The sequence below is a fragment of the Mobula birostris genome, chromosome 32, assembly GCF_030028105.1.
Source record: "Mobula birostris isolate sMobBir1 chromosome 32, sMobBir1.hap1, whole genome shotgun sequence".
Classification (NCBI taxonomy): Eukaryota; Metazoa; Chordata; class Chondrichthyes; order Myliobatiformes; family Myliobatidae; genus Mobula; species Mobula birostris.
The window spans coordinates 1199185-1219956 of NC_092401.1; positions in this window are offsets into that span (position 1 = coordinate 1199185).

The window sequence follows — 20772 nt, forward strand, 5'->3', positions numbered from 1 at the left end:
TTGGATCTGCCATCTCTGGATCACCATAACCAAGTGTTGAACCTGCTGTCACTGACACGCTCTGAACCTGCTGTTTCTGGGTCACTGTTCCTCAATGTTAAACCTGCTGTCACTGACACCGTCTAAACCTGCTGTCTCTGGATCACTATTCCCCAATGTTAAACCTGCTGTCACTGACACCCTCTGAACCTGCTGTTTCTGGATCACTGTTCCCCAATGTTAAACCTGCTGTCACTGACACCCTCTGAACCTGCTGTTTCTGGATCACTGTTCCCTAATGTTAAACCTGCAGTCACTGACACCCTCTGAACCTGCTGTTTCTGGATCACTGTTCCCCAATGTTAAACCTGCTGTCACTGACACCGTCTAAACCTGCTGTCTCTGGATCACTGTTCCTCAATGTTAAACCTGCAGTCGCTGACACCCTCTGAACCTGCTGTTTCTGGATCACTGTTCCCCAATGTTAAACCTGCTGTCACTGATATCCTTGCAGCCTGGATCACCATGTCAGATTGTCAAATCTGCTGTCACAAGATTACGAGGCAGCCTACAGAGAAGAAGTCATCACCCTGACACAGTGGTATCAAGGAAACAACCTCTCCCTCAATGTCACAAAAACAAAGGAGCTGGTTGTGGACTACAGGAGGAATGGAGACAGGCTAACCCCTATTGACATTAATGGATCTGGGGTCGAGAGGGTGAACAGCTTTAAGTTCCTCGGCATAAACATCACCGAGGATCTCATGTGGTCTGTACATACTGGCTGTGTGGTGAAAAAAAACACAACAGCCCCTATTTCACCTCACATGGTTGAAGAAGTTTGATATGGGTCCTTAAATCCGAAGGACTTTCTACAGGGGCATAATTGAAAGCATTCTGACTGGCTGCATCACTGCCTGGTATGGGAACTGTACTTCCCTCAATCGCAGGTCTCTGCAGAGAGTGGTGCGGACAGCCTAGCACATCTATAGATGTGAATCTCCCACTATTCAGGACATTTACAGAGACAAGTGTGTAAAAAGGGCCCGAAGGATCATTGGGAACCTGAGTCACCCCAACCACAAACTGTTCCAGTTGTTACCATCCGGGAAATGGTACCACAGGATAAAAGCCAGGACCAACAGGCTCCGGGACAACTTCTTCCACCAGGCCATCAGACTGAATAATTCACGCTGATACAACTGTATTTCTTTGCTATACTGACTGTCCTGGTGTACACACTACTTAATACAAATTACTATAAATTGCACATTGCACATTTAGACAGAGACATAACGTAAATATTTTTACTCATGTATGTGAAGGATGTAAGTAATAAAGTCAATTCAATTACTGAATGTTAAAACTGATGTCAGTGACATCCTCGAAACATGACGTTTCTGGGTGATTGTACCAGTGTTAAACCTGCTGTCACTAGCACCCTCTTACAACCGACCGTTTCTGCATCACCATGTTAAACCTGCTGTCATTGGGGTCCTCTAATCAAGTAGTTTCAGGATCACCGTACCCCAGTGTTAAACCTGCTGTCACTGGCATACTTCTAAACTTGCTGTTTCTGGATCATCACGCCAGAGTGTTAAACCTGCAATTTATGGACAGCCATGCCCTAGTATTCAATTAGCTGTCACAGACATCCTCTAAAATGCTGTTTCTGGATCACTGTAACCGAATGTTAAACCTGCTGTCACTGGTATCCCCTGAAGCTGCAGTTTTGGGATTGTGATATCCGCGTGCTTGTCCCACTGTCACTGGCTGTTTCTGGATCAACTTGTCTGAGTGTTAAACCGGCTGTCAATGATATTCTGTAAACCTGCTGTTTCTGGATCACCATACCTGAATATTGAACTTGCTGGAGGGAAATGTAAAGATGTGCTTGATGGTGGGATTCCATTGGAGGTGGCAGAAGTTTCAGAGAAGTATGTCCTGGACGCAGAGGCTGGTGGGGCAGTAGAGGAGCCTTATCCTTGGTAGGGTGTTGGGAGGATGGGATAAGAGCAGATGTGTGTGAAATGGAAGAGATGGGGTTGAGGGCAGCATTGATGGCGGAGGAAGAAAAGCCCCTTTCTTTGAAAAAGGAGGACATCTCCTTCAGACGTACTCTACCAGGGATAGGTTTCCTCTCGTCCTCATCTACCACCCCACCAGCCTCCATGTCCAGCACATACTTCTCTGAATCTTCCAACTTCCGTCACCTCCAATGGGACCCCACCACCAAGTACATCTTTCCCTCAGCCCCCCCAAATTTCTGCTTTCCGCAGGGATCTCTCCCTACGTGACTCCCTTGTCCATTCATCCTCTCCCCCACTGATCTCCCTCTTGGCACTTAAGCTTGCAAGTAGAGCAAGTGCTACACCTGCCCCTACACCTCCTCCCTCACTACCATTCAGGGCCCTAAACAGTCCTTTCAAACGAGGCAACACTTCACCTGTGAGTCTGTGGGGTGGGGGTCATATACCGTGTTCGGTGCTCCTGGTGTGGCCTCCTGTATATCGGTGAGACCGACGTAGATTGGGAGACCGCTTCACCGAGTACCAACACTCCATCCACCAGAACAAGCAGGATCTCCCAGTGGCCACCCATTTGAAATTCACTTCCCATTCCCATTCAGATATGTCCATCCATGGCCTCCTCCACTGTCATAATGAGGCCACACTTGAATTGGAGGAACAGCACCTTATATTCCATTTGGGTAGCCTCCAACCTGATGGCATGAACATCAATTTCTCAAACTTCCAGTAATGCCCCCCACACACACCCTTCACCGTTTCCCATCCCCTTGTCTCTCTCTCACTTTATCTTCTTGTCCACCCTCTGGTGCTCCTTCTGTCTCTTTCACCAATCAACCTCCCCCTCCAGGTTTCACCTATCACCTGGTGTTTCCTCCCCCTCCCCTCCCCGACCTTTTAAATCTACCTCTCAACTTTTGTTTCTGTCAAAGGGATACAGTCCAAAATGTCAACTGTACTACTGTACTTTTTTCCATAGGTGTTGCCTGGCCTGCTGAGTTCCTCCAGCATCTTGTGTGTGTTGCTCGGATTTCCAGCATCTGTAGATTTTCTCTTGCTTGTGATTTAATTAAACTTGCTGTCGCTGGATCACCATGCCTGAGTGTTTAACCGGCTGTAGTGGCACCCTCTAAACCTGCTGTTTATCGAGAACCATACCCTAGTGTTAAACCTACTGTCATCGGCGTCCTCTGAGATTGCTGTTTCTGGATCATCATACCAAGTGCTAAACTGGTATTCTGTAAACCTGCTGTTTCTGGTCTCCGTACGCTAGCGTTAAGCCTACTGTCACCGGCATCCGCTGAAGCTGCAGTTTCTGGATCGCGATATCCGAGTGTTTATCCCGCTATTGCTTGCATCCTCTAAACCTGCTCTGCCTGAATCACAATACCTGATTGTTAATCCTGCTGTCACTAGAATCCACGAAATATGCTGTTTCTGGTCACTGTACTCCAATGTTAAACCTGCTGTCACTGGCGTGGTTCACAGCTTGCGGCTTGTGGATCATTATACCCTAGGGTTAAACCTGCTGTCACTCGAATCCTCTAAAGCTGCAGTTTATGAATCACGATAGACGAGTATTAAAAATTCTGTCACTGGTATCCTCTTACACTGCGACTTCTGGATTCTAATACCTAAGTGTTAAGCCAGCTTTCACGGATTTCCTCTAAACCCGTTCTTTCTGGATCACCATACCAAATTGTTAAATCTGCTGTCACTTGATCTCCGTACCCGAGTGTTAAGCCTGCTGTCACTGGCGTTCTCTAAACCTGATGTAAACCAGGCTGTCACTGATATCCTGTAAACCTACTGTTCTGGATCACCATCCCAAGTGTTTATCCTGCTGTCTCTGGCATCCTGAAAACCTGATGCTGCTGGACCACCATACCGAATTTTTAAATCTGCTGTCACTGGCTCATTATAACCTAAGGTTAAACTGGCTGTCTCTGGCATCCTCTAAAGCTGCTGTTCCTGTATCACCATACTGAGTGTTAAATCTGCTCTCACTGGCATCTACAAAAACCTGCTGCTTATGTATAACCATGCCCTGGTGTTCAACCCGCTGACACTGGTATCCTCTAAACTGACCCTTTTCCTGATCACCACAACAGATTGTTAAATCCGCTGTCGCTGTATCACCGCACCCGTGTGTTATACCCGTTGCCAGTGGTATATAGACAAACCGTTTCTGGATCACTACGTCCGATATGGTCCAAGTGCGAAGCGGGTCGATCCTTCACAGGCTTTAATGCGAACAGAGTTAGAGGGACAAGAAAACCATGAACGCTAGGCCAAACAGGTCCGTTAACTAAAACTTGCCAATGGAAAATGAAGCCAACACAGCGGCTGAAATGAATGACCAAGAGACAGTTGACTGGGCAGTCCAATTTCTCAGGCAAGGCCGAATGGAAATAGGCAGCGAGACGTTGCTACGCTATGCTCAAGTCTCGACAAGCGCTAGGACGAGACGAAATGGAATTAAATGTCATCACAGCGAAATAATAATTAGCCGAGACGTGCATATTTACCAGCACAATTGCTGTTCCTGCTACGCTGTCAAATCCGCTGTTGTGACAGGGCCCTCTTCTCTAAGCGCAGCCCGGAGGCGCCACAGACCTGTGTCCGCTGGAAGTCCAGGATGAGCGACTTGTCAAGATGTCCTCCGCGGGGATCGATGAACGCTTTTCTGGACCATTCTTCTGGAACGTTCTTTCCAGTCCATAAGGCATTGGACCTTACCACGTACCCAGCGAGATGCCAGGAGGCGCTGCACTGTATAGACCAGGGAACCATCCACCATGCGGGACGGAGGGGAGCTGGGGTGACTGGGGCCAGGGGAGAGGTAGTAACCGGCTTGAGCTGGGAAACATGGAATACTGGAAGCATCTTCAGTGATATTGGGAGACGCAATCTACGCAACTCCTTGTTGACAGTCTTTTCCACTTCAAACAGTCCCACGTAGCGCGGTGCCAATTTGCCGCTCTCAACTTCCAAGGGGAGATCCCTGATGCCAACCAGACGTCCTCTCCTGGCTTGAGTGGCCTTACCTGTCGACGGAGCCGATCAGCCTGCCGGGAAGTTTGTTTCTGGGTGCGCAGCAGAGAAGCCCTGGCTCGTCTCCAGGTGCGCTTGTAGCGCTGGATCAGCTGTTCAGCAGCAAGAACTCCTACCTCATTCTCCTGATCAGGGAAGAGCGGGGGCTGGAATCCCTTCCGGCATTCAAAGGGAAACATACCAGTGGAGGATGACTGGAGGTTATTGTGGGCGATCTCTGCCTAAATCATTTGGGAGCTCCAGGACGTGGGGTTGGAAGAGGCAAGACAGCACAGGGTTGTCTCCAACTCCTGGTTCACTCTGTCAGTCTGGCCATTAGATTGGGGGTGGAAACCAGACAAGAGGCTGGCCCTGACTCCTACAAGAGAGCAGAAAGCGTGAGGTGAACTGTGGTCCACGATCAGACACTCTGTCTTGGGGAAAGCGATGGAGCCTGAACACATGTTGAACCATGAGTGTGGCGGTCCCACAAGCCGATGGGAGCTTGGGGAGGGCAATGAAGTGGGCAGCCTTGAAAGTCGATTCACAATGATCAAAATGGTGGTGTTTCCATTAAATAGGGGCAGACCATTGATGAAATCTACTGAGAGGTGGGAGCAGGGGCAGTGGAGCACAGGCAGTGGATATAACAGACCCGCAGGTCGCTGGCGTGATATCTTGTTCCGAGCGCAAGTGGGACATGCAGATACAAAGTCGTAGACATTCTGGGACATAGATAGCCACCAAAATTGTCTCTTTATAAACTCCTGAGTCCGTTGAATTCCTGGATGTCCAGCCAGACGGGAGGAGTGACCCTAATCCAACAGTTTGGAACATACTGCAGCAGGGGGACACAGCTGTTTGGGAGCAACCCCATCCGGGCCTGGATCTGATTGTTGGGCAGCCCTCACCTCTGCCTCTACTCCCCGGATCACCGGAGCAGCGATACACGAGTGAGGAAGAATGGGCTCTGGATCGACATTGTCCTCAGATCCGTCAAACTGCCAGGAGAGCGCGTCGGCCTTTGTATTCTTGCTGCCGGGACGATAAGTGAGGATGAAATTGAACCTTATGAAAATGAGAGGCCACCTGGCTTTACGGGAATTGAGTCTCTTTGCATCCTGAATGTAGGAGAGGTTCTTGTGATCTATCCGGATCAAGAATAATTGTTCTGCCCCCTCTAGTCAGTGTCGCCATCCCTCCCGGGCCTCCTTGACATCCAGAAGGTCCCGGTTCCCAACATCGTAATTTTTCTCGGTCGGATTCAAGCGACCAGAAGTAAGGCACAAGGGTTCAGCCGGTTATTCGTAGACAAGAGCTGAGAGAGGACAGCTCCAATGCCGACATCGGATGCATCAGCCTCAACAATGAATGGCTGAGATTGGTTTGGGTGTTGCAGCAATGGGGCAGCGGTGAAACGTCACTTTAAATTCTAAATGCTTGGTCCGTCCAATAGAATCCTGCTGAGGTCTTCTTGGTGAGTGCACTTGTAGAGCCGAAATTCCGGACGAAGCGGCGATAAAAGTTCGCAAACCTCATGAAGCGCCGTACCTGTAGTTGGTTTGGGCCACCCGGTAACTGCCTGAGCTTTACTAGGGTCCATTTGAACACTGGGTGGGGTAAGTATATAGCCCAGAAATGACACCTGGTCTTTATGGAATTCACATTTTTCAGGCTTGGCGTACATGTTATTTTCAAGAAGCCGTCTGAGTACTCTCCGGACATGCTGGACGGGCTCCTGATGAGCATGGGAATAGATAAGGATGTTATCTAAATACATAAACACAAACTGGTTCAACATGTCCCTAGGCATATCGTTAACCAAGGCCTGGAATATAGCGGAGGCGTCTGCCAAACCAAAAGACATCACCAGGTACTCATAGTGGCCATTGGAGGTGTTGAAAGCCGTTTTCCACTCATCCCCTTCTCTTGTACAAAGCATTGTGCAGATCAATTTTGGCAAACATGGTTGCTCCCTGGAGATGTTCCAATTCAGGCTGGAGCAGGGGAAGAGGGTTGCGGTTCTTCAGTGATATTGTTCAGGGGCCGATAATCAATGCAGGGACCGAGCTTGCCATCTTTCTTGCTCACAAAAAAGAAACCCGCTCCTGCCGGCAGGTTGATGGACGGATAAACCCCATGGCCAATGCTTCCTTAATGTATTCCTCCATGGCCACCTTTTCCGGCTGAAAGAGGGAAAAGAGCCGGCCTGGGGGAGGACTGATGCCAGGTAGGAGGTCTATGGCACAGTCCTGCAGCCGGTGTGGGGCAGGGTGGTGGACTTCCTTTCACTGAAGACCTCAAGGAGATCTGCATATTCATCTGGAGTCCCAGACAGGTCCACATCCTTAGCTGACGCAGCAGGGGATTCATGGAATGGAGGTTGAGCTGGGCCCAGACATGTAGACAGGCATGCAGATTCCCACTTTCAGAGACCAATCAATCTGTGGGCTATGTCGGGGTAACCAGGTGAGACCAAGTACCAGTGGCAGTTCAAGCGAATCAACCAGATAGAAAGAGAATTCTTCATGATGGCTGCCTTCGAGCACAAATTGGAGGAGCTGGGTGCAAAGGTGGATCTGGCTGGAGCCCAGAGGTCGACAATCCAGTGCCTTGACGTTGATCCTTCCCCTGATGAGACTGGGCTTGTCGGCAGGAGACTATCTGCCTCATTGCTACCGTAACTTCACTCAGAACAGATTCCATTGCCTGTAGCTTGTCTCCTACCTGACCAATAAATCTCAGGACCAAGGCCAGCTGCAGGGTCCATCTTTGTGTGGTCCAGACTGGCCATAACTGCATTCGTATATGGCCCAAGAGCAAAGTGAGAGACACTGAAGCAGGTTGATAATTCAGAGACTTTAATGCGATTGGCAAAAGAGATATGAGGCTGGAGAAGGGAGAGGATTATGGGATGGGAGGCCTCGGGAGAAAGAAAGGGAAAGAACATTGACCTCTAATTTCCATTAATGCCCCACCTCCCCTTCGTACCCCATCCCTTATTTATTTCTTTATTTCTTTATTTATGATATTTTTTTCTTTTCCTTTTTTTTCTCTCTTTTTTCTCCTTCTGTCCCTCTCATTATAACTCCTTGCCCATCCTATGGGCTTCTCCCCCTTTCTTTCTCCCTAGGCCTCCCATTTCATGATCCTTTCCCTCCTCCAGCCTCGTATCCCTTTTGCCAATTAACTTTCCAGCTCTTAGCTCCATCCCTCCCCCTCCTGTCTTCTCCTATTATTTCGGATCTCCCCCTCCCCCTCCCACTTTCAAATCTCTTACTAGTTCTTCCTTCAGTTAGTCCTGATGAAGGGTCTCAGGCTGAAACGTCGACTGCACCTCTTCCTAGAGATGCTGCCTGGCCTGCTGCGCTCACCAGCATTTTTTATGTGTGTTGCTTGAAATTCCAGCATCTGCAGATTCCTTTGTGGTTGCTCTTTTAAATCTGTTGCTTCTGATCAATATACAGGATTGTTAAATCTGCTGTCACTGGAATCCGCTAATCCTATCATTTCTGGATCACCGTGCCCGAATGTTAGACCTGCAGTCACTGACATCCTCTAAACCTGCTGTTTCTGGATCACATACTAGATTGTTAAACCTGCTGGTACTAGGTTACCAGAACCGAGAGTTAAAACTGCTGTCACTGGAATCCTTAAACCTGCTGTTTCTTGATCACTATAACCGAGCGTGAAATTTGCTGCCACTGGTATCCTCTAAACCGACTGTTCCAGATCACCATGACTGGGTGTTCAACCTGCTGTCTCTCGAATCCTCGAAACTGTACTTCTCTGCAGCACCATATTAGCGTGTTAAACCGGCTCTCACTGGTATCCTGCTGTTTCTGAATCACTATACCTGATTGTTAAACCTGCTATCACTGGCGTCCCCTAAACCGACTGTTCCAGATCACCATGACTGGGTGTTCAACCTGCTGTCTCTCGAATCCTCGAAACTGTACTTCTCTGCAGCACCATATTAGCGTGTTAAACCGGCTCTCACTGGTATCCTGCTGTTTCTGAATCACTATACCTGATTGTTAAACCTGCTATCACTGGCGTCCCCTAAACTTGCTGCTTCTAGATCACCGTGCCCAAGAGTGTTACTCTCATCCTCTCAACCTGCTGTCAGAGGATCTCGGAATAATCAGCCTGATTGGTTCATATGTGACCCTGTCAGTACCTCCAGTTGAACTGTCTTTTTGTGTGTTTTTCCCCTAGCTGTCAGTCTGTGGTTTTGTATTGCCACGTGCTCCTGTCCCCACCCCTGCTCTACTCCGGCCCCTGTATTACTGAGTACTCCGTCTCTCACCTGTTTCTCATTATTACCTGTATTGCTGCCACCTGTATCTCATTGTGCTCCACCTATCATCTGCCTCTCTGTTTATTGCTCAGTGTATTTCAGTCTTGTGTTTTCACCTGTTTGTAGGTAGATTGTACTGGTGAATTTTTCTGAGGCTTTCCAGCATTTGCATCTGTATTTGGTCTGTCTGAATATTGACTGTGCATGTTTCCTGATTCTGGATTTTGGATTTCTCTGGATGTCTTGATCTCTGCCTAAACTTTGATGCTGACTTTGTTTGCACCTTGGGATTTGTTATTCAATTAATATCACTGTGTGCACAGTTCTGGGTCTGTGATTGGATCCCTGCTCCAATGTCCTGACAGACCTGGGTATAGACAGCCAGTGTACCCCATAATACAGACTGTGAAGGTACAAGGAAAATCATTCACTGGGCAGAACTTCAGAATGGAAAGGAATGCAAGGGGAAATAGTATAAAAACCTACAATGGAACAATTATCACCCTTCAACCATCAGGCTCTGAACCACCGTGGACACCTTCACTCACTTCAACACTGGCTCATCATTGAATGCAACCTGTACAGTCACTCTGAAAGTTTCTGCAATTCATGTTCTCAGTATTATTTATTTATTACTTACAGGTACAGTATTTCCTTTTTTGTATTTGCACAGTTTGTCATCTTTTGCACATGAGCTGCTTATCAATCTTTGTGTGGAGTTTTTCATTGATTCTGTTTTCTTTGATTTACTGTGAATGTCCTCAAAGTGAATTTCACTCATAGTATATGTTGGCATATACATACTTCAATAATAAGTGTACTTTGAAGAAATGATCTAATTATTGCGAAGGTACTTGTTGGTGGACCCAGTTGATGTAGTGGTATCAGTGCCGGACTTTAGGACGAAAGGTCCCGAGTTTGAATCCAGCTGGCTCCCCTGCACGTTTTCCATCCGTGCTGGGTTACGAGCTGGTGATCTCTTTTGGAAACTCACCCGGCAGAAGGCAATGGCAAACCACTGCTGTAACTTGCCTCGTATGCGGTTCAGAGAGGCGTGGAGGGAAATCGTCCGCTAACCAGAGAAACTCTGGATGCAACGTACCTTTCCTTTTTACTTATTGATGGCTGATTTGTGGATGACCCTACTAAAGGACGAGCTACATCAGAATGGGAATATTGAGATATTCATGTTAACAATCCCCTCGGAGAATAGAATCACAATAGATTTAGGGTATTGGTAAATCAGTTAATAAAATATTGAAGGTCATCACTAACAACACAAGGGACAGGTTGGAAACATTTTTCTACATTTTTCTGCTTCTTTCAAACAAATGCTCACTATAATGTAGATGGACACTATTTCTGCTGTATAAAGGTACAGGGTATAGTCCCAACTCACATTTTGAAAGCTTTGGATTAGATAAGGCCAAGGAGTGAATGGGTCATATTTTTAGCAGATCAGGATGGGTTCCCTGGGTCAGTGAAATGCTGTAAGATTTGTCTTTTTCTGGTAACGTCACAGATGTTACTAGAGAAGGGGTAGACCATAAGAAAGCAAATTAAAGAATTCAGAAGCTATCAATCAGTTATTGAAATGTGGCTTTGCACAATGAGATCTCTCGTATGAGGAGGTAGAAGAAATAACCATCCCTGATAGCTCATTTGGATAGGAAGATGCTGTCCAAGTTGCATGCCATCTTGGACAATGTCTCCCATCCACTACATAATGTACTGGGTGGGCACAGGAGTACATTCAGCCAGAGACTCATTCCACTGAGATGCAACACTGAGCGTCATAGGAAGTCATTCCTGCTTGTGGCCATCAAACTTTACAACTCCTCCCTTGGTGGGTTAGACACCCTAAGCCAATCGGTTGGTCCTGGACTTACTTCCTGGCATAATTTACATATTACTATTTAATTATTTATGGTGCAACTGTAATGAAAACCAATTTCCCTTGGGATCAATAATGTATGACTATGAAGAATGGAACAAGTTCTGATAACCCTCTGGGTCTGTTGATCGGTGAGACTGGAGTTTGAGGCCTTAAGTATGGTGACTAATATGTTCTAGGATCAATGCCAAGGATTGAGGCCCAAGGGCAAATCGGAAGTCTGGAAGTCAAAGTCCATTGACCAGAACGGAGTCTGTCAATCTCTGTTCATTGGGGAGGTTAAAATACAGGCCCAAGTACATGTTCACTGGAGACCTGCCCTGGGGAATTAAACAATATGAGTGTGTGGAATGGAGGAGGGGGGTGGAAGAGCTTGTTTTGCTGTTGTAGTTTGTCATTGTTGGGCATGCTATGCTCTCATCACAATGCGTAGCAACTTGTGGGCTGCCTCACCCCCCCCCCCCAGTGTTATGTTTTGCAATTAAAAGAAAAACACAAGAAAGCTGGGAGATGCATATCTACTTCATTCTTTATGCTGAGCAAGGTGCGCACATAAGACATGGTAGCACCATGATGTGTGCCAGTTACACACTTTTACACTTAACATGTAATGAATTATGTAAACATGATTGCTGGTGAAAAACTTTGAGTGTTGCTTGAATTTCCAGTATCTGCAGAATTCCTGTTGTTTGTATGTAAACATGATGATGATGTCGACTCAGGCCTGAGAGGGTAGCGTCGGGGACTTTCATGCCTTACAAGGTGCGGAACGAGAGACTGCATGGCGCGCCACTCCTCACACAGACTTTGTTCACTATGTAAACAGAATGCTTTATAAAGCAATCTATTTACAATATTACTGACATATTAAATACACAACACCCAGAAGCCTCTCGAGTGTGTTGGTCGTTAACACAAATGATACATTTCGCTATGTTTTATGTACACATAACAAATAAACTTGACTCTTGGTATGGCATGGGCTCTGATGCAGGCTGGAATGGGGTTTTCTGACCTTTGGTGCATGATTGCCTAAAACCAGTGAGATCTCACCCACATGATGTGGTGCAGGAGATTCCAAATCATTCAGTGGTCTTTTGGGCACGTTTGAAGTGTAGCTGTGGTTTTACTATTGGAACAACATCTAATTGGTAGAAATTTGTACAAACAATAACAATGAGGGGAAATCTTAATTGAAACCTACTGAATGCTGAAAGGCAGGTGGAGAGGATGTTTCCAGTAGCAGAGAGTCTAGGATCTGAGGACACAGACTCTAGAAAAAGAGGCTTTCCTTTAAAACCGAATGAGGAAATATTTCTGGTGACTATGGAACTTGTTGCCACAGGGAGCTGCAGGGTCCAAGCCATTGCCTGTATTTAAGGCAGAAACTGGAAGGTTTGTGAATGGTGAGAGGGTTAAAGTTTCAGAGAGAAGGTGAAAGAATGAGGTTAAAAATACAGCCAGGACTGAATGGCTTCATTCTGCTCCCATAACTTACTGATCTTATGGTGCAGTATTGAAAATTTAAAAATAATGTTGGATCCACACATCAACATGAAAATGTGATTTTGTTTATTTGATTTATTTCCAGCTGGATTCAATTGCAACAGAGACAAGTTAATCTGGAGAGAGCCCCACAACACCGGTGAAGGATATTTAGTCTGGTAAAACTATAAGTAGTCAGTATCACACTCATCTAATTCCATCACGATAAGGCAAAACCAACTCCAATGGATAGGTCACGTCATCTGGATGCATTACTCATGTCTTCCCAAGCAGATTCTTGAAGGAAGGCCAGTGAGCCTCTGGCGGGCAAAGGAAACACTTCAAAGATAACATCAAAATCAGCCTGAAGGAATTCAACATCACATCCAAAAACTGGCAAGACATTGCACTCAATAGATACACCTGGAGGAACTCTGTTCGGGAGATAGTCGGACTACGACCTCTGCTGCACTGCAGAGAACAAGTGGCAGCTGGGAAAGAGATTAAACAACCAAAAGACCCAGTCACTAATCTTACCCACTCTGCACCAGAATATGTGGATCCTGGATTTGACTCTCTCCAACCACCTGAGGACCCACCTATAGACAGATCCTTTAGGAGAACATCATACTCAACTCAAGTGATTGTACTACTATAACAACTCATCTACAACCCTATCTTTCTGGATTAATGAGGATAAAGTATATTGACTCTGCAGAAGGAATGATGAACTAACTGTGTTCTGTCTCTCTGACGACAAGCTTGATTAGTGCAAAACCTTGACTTTGGGTGCAGGATCATTAAACCACTTCATTTTAGAACTAGGGGCATGTGGGCACGTGGCCAAGTGGTTAAGGCATTAGACGAGCGCCCAGAAGGTCATGAGTTTGAGCCCCAGCCGAGGGAACTTGTTGTGTCCTTAAGCAAGGCACTTATTCACACATTGCTCTGTGATGACACTGGTGCCAAGCTGTATGGGTCCTAATGCCATTCCCTTGGACAACATCGGTGGCATGGAGGGGGGAGACTTGCAGCATAGGCAATTGCTGGTCTTCCATACAACCTTTCCCAGGCCTGCGCCCTGGAGAGTGAAGACTTTCCAGGCGTAGATCCATGGTCTCGCAAGACTAACAGATGCCTTAGACATAAGCCTTTAGCTGAAGAGATAGTTTATATCGCATCAATATGAGCTGGGTATAGTAAGTCTACTCCAAGCAAATGTTTAGACTCAGTAGACCCCAAGGCAATCCTGGTAGGGATTATACGCTCAGTGGCCACCTGTATTAGGTACAGCTATACTCTTACTCATTAATGCAAATATAGTATCTAATCAGCCAATCATGTAGCAGCAACTCAATGCATAAAAGCATGCAGACATGGTCAAGAGGTTCAGTTTTTACAGTTCAAAGCAAATTTTATTATCAGAGTACATCCATGTCACCACAAACAACCCTGAGATTCCTTTTCCTGCAGGCAGACTCAGCAAATCTACAGAATAGTATCATTAACAGGATCAATGGGAGATCAAGTTGAGCATAGAAGACAACAAGCTGTGCAAATGCAAATATAAATAAATATCAATAAATCATGAGGCAATGAAATAACAAGATAAAGAGTCCTTAAAGTGAAATCATTGGTTGTGGGAACATCTCAATGGATGAGTGTAACTATCCCATTTTGTTTAAGAGCCTAATGGTTGAGAGGTAGTAACTGTTCTTGAACCTGGTGAGAGTCCTGGGGCTCTATTACCTCCTACCTGATGGCAGCAGTGAGAAAAGAGCATGACCTGCGTGGTGAGAATCTTTGATGGTTGCTGCTTTCCTATGACAGTGTTTCATGTAGATGTGTTCAATGGTTGAGAGGGCTTCATCCATGAAGTACTGGGCTGAATCCACTATCTTTTGTAGGATTTTCCACTCAACGGCATTGGTGTTCCCATACCAGGCTCTGATGCAGCCAGTCAGCACACGTTCCACCACACATCTACAGAAGTTTGTCAAAGTTGTTGATGTCGTGCCGAATCTCCGCAGACTCCTGAGGAAGTAAAGGTGGTTTCTTTGCAATTACATTTATATGATGGGTCCAGGACAGGTCCTCTGAGATAGTGACACCCAGGAATTTCAAGTTACTGACCTCTCTACCTCTGATCCTCTGATGAGGATTGGCTCATATATCTCTGGTTTACCTCTCCAGAAGTCAATAATCAGCTCCTTGGTCTTGCTCACATTGAGCTAGAGGTTGTTGTTAAGACACCACTCAGACAAATTTTCCATCTCCTTCCTATTTGCTGTTTCTTCACCATCCTTGATACAGCCCACAATAGTGGTGTTATCAGTAAACTTGTATATGGTGTTCGAGCTGTACTTAACCACACACAATTGTAGGTGTAAGGAGAGTAGAGCAGGGGGTTAAGTATACATCCCTGCTGTGCTCCTGTACCGACGGAGATTGTGGAGGAAATGGTTTTGCCAATCTGAACAGACTGGGATCCGTCTGGAAGTGAAAAAATCCAAGATCCAATTGTAAAATGAGGTATTGAGGCCCATGTCTTGGAGTTTACTGAGTAGTTTTGAGGCTGAGCTGCAATCAATAAAGAGCATCCAGATATATGCATCTTTACTGTCCAGATGTTCCAGGGTTGATTGAAGAACCAATAAGATAGCATCTGCTGTGGACCTATTGCTCTGGTAGGCAAATTGGAGTGGATCCAAGTGACTTCTCAGGATAGAGCTGATATGAATCATCACAAACCTCTGAACACTTCATCACTGTGGGTGTAAGTGCAACTGGGTAATAGTCATTGAAGCAGGTCAGCATACAATTTTTGGGCACTGATATGTTTGAAGCCTGCTTGCAGCAGTTGGGTATCATATACTGCTGAAGTGCAAGGTTGAAGACATCTAGGAACACACCAGCCAGTTGGTCAGCACAGGTCTAGTACTCAGTCGGGTACTCTGTCCAGATTGGATGCTTTCCTTCAATTCACTCTCCTGAAGGCAGCCTGCGTGTCATCTTCAGATACTGAGACCAAAGATTCATCAGGATGTGGGGGTTCGCAATGTTCCTTCATGTCCTGATGGTCAAAGTAAGCACAGAAAGCATTGTACTCATCTGGAAACAAAGCCCTGCTGACCCTATATCACTTGATTTAACTTTGGAAGATGCTATGGCATTCAAACCGTGCCACAGCTGTCGAACATCTCTCATTGAGTCCAGTTTAGTCCAGAATCTCCACTTTGTCTGTGAGGTGGTCTTCCAGAGATCATACCTGCACCTCTTGTGGCATTCTTGATCTCCAGACTCAAATGCCTTTGATCTGGCTCTCATCAAATTCTGGATTTTATGGTTCATCCAGAGTTTCTGATTGGGAAGACCTTAAAGCAATTTTGTGGGGACACAATCATCTACAGCTGTCTTAATGAAGTTTGTTACAACCCTGGTGCAGTCATTCACACCCTCAGATAAGCACTTGAACATGGCCCAGCCCACTGACTCAAAGCAATCCTGTAACTGTGCCTCAGCCTCAGCCTCCCACGACCACCCCTTAGCTGTTCTAGTCTCCAGTGCCTTGCTTTTTAGGCTCTGCCTGTATGCAAGTATCCAGAGGACAGCCAAGAGGTCCGATTTACCAAAAGGCCGTCTAGGCAAGGAATTTTCGGCATTATCGTAGTGTAACAGTGGTCTAGTGTCTTGGGACCTTCTGATGCTATAGGTTGTATGCTTTCTTCAGACATGCTTGGTTGAAGTCTCCGACTATAACTTGAAATGCATCAGGATGGGCTGCTTCTTGTCTAGAGGTTGAAGATACCCAGCGCAGTGTCACGAGAGCTTGCTTATAGTAGGTCGCTGGTGGTATGTAAACTGCAATCAGGATCACAGATGAGAATGCCTGAGGCAAGTGGAATGGTTGTTGGTTTGACCAAACATTAAAATGGAGAAGAAATGTAATCAGAATCAGGTTTATTATCACTGGCATGTGACGTGATATTTGTTAACTTAGCAGCATCAGTTCAATGCAATACATAGCAGAAAAAAAAAATAAAAGTAATGACAAATAAACAAGTAAATCAATTACGGTATACATATATTGAATAGATTTTAACCGCTGGTCTTCCTTACAACCTTGCCCAGACCTGCGCAAATCCATGGTTTCACGAGACTAACGGATGCCTATTTAAAAAAAAAAAAAAATGCAAAAACAGAAATTATTATTTTTAAAGTGAGGTAGTGTCCAAATATTCAACACCCATTTAGGAATCAGATGGTAGAGGGGAAGAAGCTGTTCTTGAATCACTGAGTGTGTGCCTTCAGGCCTCTGTACCTCCTACCTGATGGTAACAGTGAGAAAAGGGCATTCCCTGGATGCTGGAGGTCCTTAATAATGGACACTGCCTTTCTGAGACACCGCTTCCTGAAGATGTCCTGGGTACTTTGTAGGCTAGTACCCAAGATGGAGCTGACTAGATTTACAACCCTCTGCAGCTTCTTTCGGTCCTGTGCAGTAGCCCCCACCACCCCCCGCCCCCAATACCAGACAGTGATGCAGCCTGTCAGAATGCTCTCTATGCCTACAACTATAGAAGTTTCTGAGTGTATTTGTTGAACGCCTAATAAAGTATAGCTGCTGTCTTCCCTTCTTTATAACTAGATTGATATGTTGGGGAGCAGGTTGGATTCTCAGAGATCTTGACACCCAGGAACTTGAAACTGCTCACTCTCTCCACTTCTGATCCCTCTATGAGGATTGGTAGGTGTTTCTTTGTCTTGCCCTTCCTGAAGTCCACAATCAGCTCTTTTGCCTTACTGACATTGAGTGCCAGGTTGTTGCTGTGGCACCACTCCAGTAGGTGGCATATCTCACTCTTGTACGCCCTCTTGTCACCACCTGAGATTCTACCAGCAATCATCAGGAAATTTATAAATGGTACTTGACCTATACCTAGCCACATAGGCATAGCCATCTAAGTGACTTTGACTGTGGAATGATTGTTGGTACCAGATAGGGTGGTTTGAGTATTTCAGAAATTGCTGATCTGACACAACAGTCTCTAGAATTTATAGACAATGCTGTGAAAATAAGAAAGAGCATGTAGTGAGGGGTAGTTTTGTGGGTGAGATTAGCTTGTTAATGACAGAGGTCAGAGGAGAATGGCCAGACGGGTTCAAGCTGACAGGAAGGAACACCAACTCAAATAACCACACGTTACAACAGTGGTGTGCGGAAGAGCGCCTCTGGGTGTACAACGCATCAAACCTTAAAGTGGATGTGCTGCTGCAGCAGAAATCCATGAACATACACTCTGACGCCACTTTAGTAGGTACAGGAAGTGTAACTCTCTCACAGAGCAATCATAGTCATAGTCATACTTTATTGACCCCAGGAGAAATTGGTTTTCATTTCAGTTGCACCATAAATAGTTAAGTAGTAATAAAACCATAAATAATTAAATAGTAATATGTAAATTCTGCTAGGAAATAAGTCCAGGACCAGCCTATTGGCTCAGAGTGTCTGACCCTCCAAGGGAGGAGTTGTAAAGTTTGATGGCCACAGGCAGGAATAACTTCCTATGACGCTCTGCGTTGCATCTCGGTGGAATGAGTCTCTGGCTGAATGTACTCCTGTGCCCAACCAGTACATTTTGTAGTGGATGGGAGACATTGTCCAAGATGGCATGCAACTTGGACAGCATCCTCTTTTCAGACACCACCGTCAGAGAGTCCAGTTCCATCCCCACAACATCACTGGCCTAATGAATGAGTTTGTTGATTCTGTTAGTGTCTGCCACCCTCAGCCTGCTGCCCCAATTTTGCGGAAGTCTACAGACCAATGTTCCTGAGGAATGGGGAGGAGATGAGAAGGGTACATCAGCAACGTGTGGCAGGATGTGGGGAATATGGCCTTATCATTTAATGTTAGGTACCAGGATAAGTTCCAGGAAATGTGGACGAGATAAGATTGGAAGTTTCCTTTACATGAACAAGTCAGGTTCCAGACACATTTCACAGTGGATGTCTCAATGGTCACTGACTTTGGTGATTCAGCTTCCAACATTCCAAAGCATTTCAAGAAGCTAAATGGCATGAGTCAGCATTGTAACAGAATATCCTTTACTTATGTGGATGAAAGCACGTCCAACAATACTTAGAGCTTGGCATGCAGAACGGAGTAGTCACTTGATTGGCACCTGATCAACCATCCTAAGTATTCATTTCCTTCACTACTGGTTCATAGTAGTTGCTAAGTGAGCCACCGACAAAGTGCACTGCAGCTCTCAAATTTTCAGAATCAGGTTTATTATCACCGGCGCGTGATATGAAATTTGTTAACTTAGTAACAGCAATTCAATGCAATACATAATCTAGAAGAGAAAAAAAACTAAATAAAATAATAATAAACAAGTCAATTACAGTATACGCATGATGAATAGTTAGAAAAAAGTACAAAAAACATAAATACTGTACTGTATAATTTTAAAAAAAGTGAGGTAGTGTCCAAGGATTCAATGTCCATTTAGGAATTGGATGGCAGAGGGTAGAAGCTGTTCCTGAATCACTGAGTGTGTGTCTTCAGGCTTCTGTACCTCCTACCTGATGGTAACAGTGATAAAAGGGCATGCCCTGAGTGCTGGAGATCCTTAATAATGGATGCTGTCTTTCTGAGACACCGCTCCCTGAAGATGTCTTGGATACTTTGTAGGCTAGTGCCCAAGATGGAACTGACTAGATTTACAACCTTTTGCAGCTTCTTTCAGTTCTGTGCAGTAGAACCACCCCGTCCCCCCCCCCCAATACCAAACAGTGATGCAGCCTGTCAGAATGCTCTCCACAGTACATCTATAGAAGTTTTTGAGTGTATTTGTTGACATGCCAAATCTCTTCAAACTCCTAATGAAGTATAGTCACTGCCTTGCCTTCTGTATAACTACATTGATATGTTGAGACCAGATAGATCCGCAGAGATTTTGACACCCAGGAACTTGAAGCTGTTCACTCTCTCTACTTCTGATCCCTCTGAGGATTGGTATGTGTTCCTTCGTCTTACCCTTCCTGAAGTCCGCAATCAGCCCTTTCGTCTTACTGACGTTGAGGACCAGGTTGTTGCTGTGGTACTACTCCAGTAGGTGGCATGTCTCACTCTTGTCCACCCTCTCGTCACCACCTGAGATTCTACCAAAAATGGTTGTATCATCAGCAAATTTATAGCTGGTATTTGAGCTATGCCTAGTCACACAGTCATGTGTATACAGAGAGTAGAGCAGTGGGCTGAGCACACACCCCTGAGGTGCACCAGTGTTGATCGTCAGCGAGGAGGATATGCTATCACCAATCTGCACAGATTGTGGGCTCCTGGTTTGGAAGTCAAGGATCCAATTGCAGATGGAGGTGCAGAGGCCCAGGTTCCGCAACATCCCAATCAGGGTTGTGGAATGGTGGTATTAAACTCTGAGCTATAGTCGATGAAATTTTGTTTTATTTAGAGATACAGCACGAAACAGGCCTCTCTGGCACTTGGAGCCATGCCATCCAGCAACCCACCAATTTAACCCTGGGCTAATCACAGGACAATGTACAATGTCCAATTAACCTACTGACCAGTATGTCTTCAGACTGTGGGAGGAAATTGGAGCACCTGAGGAAATCCATGCACATATTGTTGTGTCTGTGCACGACTACATACTTTATACTTATACTTTATTGTTGCCAAACAATTGATACTAGAGCGTACAAACTTCACAGCAATATTTGATTCTGCGCTTCATGCTCCCTGGATTACAAATCGATAGTAAATATTAAAAATTCAAATTATAAATCATGAATAGAAAATAGAAAAGGGAAAGTAAGGTAGTGGGGAAAAAAAAACGAGAGGCAGGTCCGGATATTTGGAGGGTACGGCCCAGATCCAGGTCAGGATCCGTTCAGCAGTCTTATCACAGTTGGAAAGAAGCTGTTCCCAAATGTGGCCATACGAGTCTTCAAGCTCCTGAGCCTTCTCCCGGAGGGAAGAGGAGCAAAAATTGTGTTGACTGGGTGGGTTGTGTCCTTGATTATCCTGG